Consider the following 3,104-nt stretch of genomic DNA (forward strand, 5'->3'; position numbering starts at 1 on the left):
ATTTGATACATTGAACACTAAAGACTGAAGACCAGAGAGTTATGAGATTGACATCAAGAACATCATACAGGAAGAAAGCAAAAAGTCATTAAGAAGACAGGAGAGAATGAAAGGTCAAAAGGGATGTCAGAAGAGACACTGAAACTTGCTCTCCAGCATAGAGATGCTAAAGCAAATGGAAGAAATGAGGAGGTTCAAGAGCTGAACAGAAAATTTCAAAGGCCAGCTCGAGAAGATAAAGCCAAATACTAAAATAAAATGTGCAAAGATTTAGAATCAGAAAACCAAAAAGGAAGAACACGCTCAGCATTTCTCAAGCTGGGAGAACTAAAAAAAAAAAATTCAAGCCTTGACTTTTCATTACTGACGGATTTTCTGGGCAAATTATTGCATGATGCAGAAACCATCAAAAGAACATGGAAAGAATACACAGAGTCACTGTACCAAAAGGAAATGGTTGATGTTCAACCATTTCAAGAGGTAGCATATGATCAGCAGACAATGATATTGGAGGAAGACATCCAAGGTGCAATGAAGGAATTGGCAAAGGACAAAGCACTAAGAGTTGATGGAATAAAAATTGAAATCTTTCAAGAAAGTGAAGTGGCACAGGAGGTACTCACTCATCTTTGCCAAAAAATTTGTAAGACAACTATCTGGTCCACTGATTGGAAGTGATCCATATTTTTGGCCATTACAAAGAGAGGTGACCCAATGGAATGCGGAAATCATCAGACAATATCTTTGATATCCCATGCAAATAAACTTTTACTAAAGGTAATGCAGAAACATCTGCAAGCATACATTGACATAGAATTTACAGAAGTTCAAGCCAGATTCAAAAGAGGACATGGAATGAGAGATATCATTGCTGATGTCTGAAGGATCTTGGCTGAAAGCACAGAATACCATAAAGATGTTTATCTGTGTTTTATTGACTATGCAAAGGCTTTTGATTGTTTGGATCATGAGAAGCTATGGACAACATTGCGAAGTATGAGTATTCCTGAACACTTAATTGTGCTCATAAGGAATCTGTACATGGACCAAGAGGCAGTTGTTTGCACAGAACATGGGAACATTGAATGGGTTAAAATTAAGAAAGGTGTGTGTCAGGCTTGCATTCTTTCACCATACTTATTCAACCTGCATGCTGAACAAATAATCTGAGAAGCTGTGTTATACGAAGAAAAACATGGCATCAGGATTGGAGGAAGACTTATTAACAACCTGTGAGATGCGGGTGATATAACCTTGTTTGCTGAAAGTGAAGAGGACTTAAAATACTTACTGATGAAAATCAAAGACCATAGTCTTTGATATGGATTTCATCTCAATGTAAAGAAAACAAAAATCCTCACCACTGGAACAATAAACAACATTCTTATCAATGTATAAAAGATTGAAGTCTTTGACAACAGGATGTCTAGGAAATAATAATAATGATGATGATAATAATGGCTGAAATTATTGAGCTCACGTACACCAGATTCTGTTCCTATGAGGGAGGAACAGTCATTGTACCTATTGTTCTGATGGGAAAACTGAGGTTTGCAAAGTGTAAGTAACTTACGTAAGTGCAAAGGAGAGAAGATGGGAATAACCATGTCAAGCTGACTCCAATGTTTAGCCTTTATCCATTAAACTGTGATGCTACTCTATTGTTGATACATGCCGTGGAGTAAGCTTCAACTCCTAGTGACCCTGCTTAAAGTATCCAAGGCTGTAAATCTTTGCAGGAGTAGAAAGCCTCGTCTTTCTCCTTTCTAACAGCTGGTAATTTCAAGCTGCTGACGTTGAGGTTGGCAGCCCAACTCATAACCACTACACTACCAGAGCTCCTTGCTACTCTCCTTTTTATTCAAACATCGGAGCAAAATTAGGGAGATGAGGTGGAATAAGATTGGGGAGAACCTACTAGAATATTCTCTTCAGTAAAGTATCCCAAAGACACTGCAGAAAGGTAAAAGAGGCAGGCAAACCATTCTTTTCTCTCAAAGTTTATACAATTTAGGAGGCAGTATTGTTACTAAGTGCTGTCTAGTTAGTTCAGACTCATAGCGACCTGTATAGGGATTCCTAGGAGGGACTAGACTTGTGAGTTTGAATTGCAGACTTTGCTGTTAGCAGTACTTATCCTACAGTGCTACACCAGGACTCCAGGAGGCAGATGGCATCTTGGGATTTCCTCATTCAAGGAGGGAAGCACTGAGCAGACATCTGCTCCCCAGGTGTTGCCATTGGGTTGTGGTCAGTTGCTCTGATAGGCTAAGCCAGGCCTGGCATCAAGGACCATGAGATCTTTGTGTCCTTTGATGAGGGTTTGCATACAGATAAGACAAGCTGCAGGGAATCAGAAAATTCAGTTGGGAAAAGATCAAGGCCTGCATTAAGGAGGAAAGAAATGTCAGTCACTCTGATAGGGAAATGGATTTTCTTGTTTCATTGCACAAGCACGCACAGACGCACTCAAAGCCTGCCACGTTTCAAAGCAGCCTTCAATGCCCTGGTGTTCGCTTGGAGGGAGCAAGATCTGAAGCCTCTCAAAAGGCTTCAGGTACAGAGCAAATTCACACAGGACACAGCCAGCTACTCTCTCCCACATCCTTTCTCCATCTCCCTGCCTCCCAGCTGCCTGCTTGTGTTTAGCGGTGGTACTGAGGAGGTAGGTGTGAGTGTGCATGTGTGCACATTTAAATCCAAACTTAAAAGGATGAGAAAAAAAATATGACAGCTTTGGACCAAAGAAGCAACGATTCATAATGAATGGAGGAATCATCATGAAAGAACTGGAGCCCTCTAAGAAAAGCAAACCTCCCTGAGGAAGACAGCTCTGTGGACTCTGCTGAGGATGGCAGCTTAAAAAGCCCTGCATTTCAAAACCAGGAAGAGGCAAAGCAAGGGTTTGATATACAACACAAAGCTTTTCTTCTTTTCCCCCCTTTTCCTCTTCTTCTTCCCCTTGAATCCCATCTTGGCTGAGCCATGGCAAAACTAAATTAGAAAAACCTGCAGAGCATTGAGAGTCTAAATGAAACACACAGCCAATTTATCACAACAGAGCCCAGTTATCTAATAAGCCCCGTATGTAATAAATGTGCTAA

General features: G+C 40.6%; 1 pseudogene; it reads right to left on the reverse strand.

The window, feature by feature from the left end:
• The window catches only part of LOC102822784, a 135,655-nt pseudogene extending 132,972 nt beyond the window's left edge, over positions 1 to 2,683 (reverse strand).
• Positions 2,684 to 3,104: the final 421 nt, after the last annotated feature.

The sequence above is a fragment of the Chrysochloris asiatica genome, unplaced genomic scaffold (genome assembly GCF_000296735.1).
Source record: "Chrysochloris asiatica unplaced genomic scaffold, ChrAsi1.0 scaffold00241, whole genome shotgun sequence".
In the NCBI taxonomy this organism is placed as follows: Eukaryota; Metazoa; Chordata; class Mammalia; order Afrosoricida; family Chrysochloridae; genus Chrysochloris; species Chrysochloris asiatica.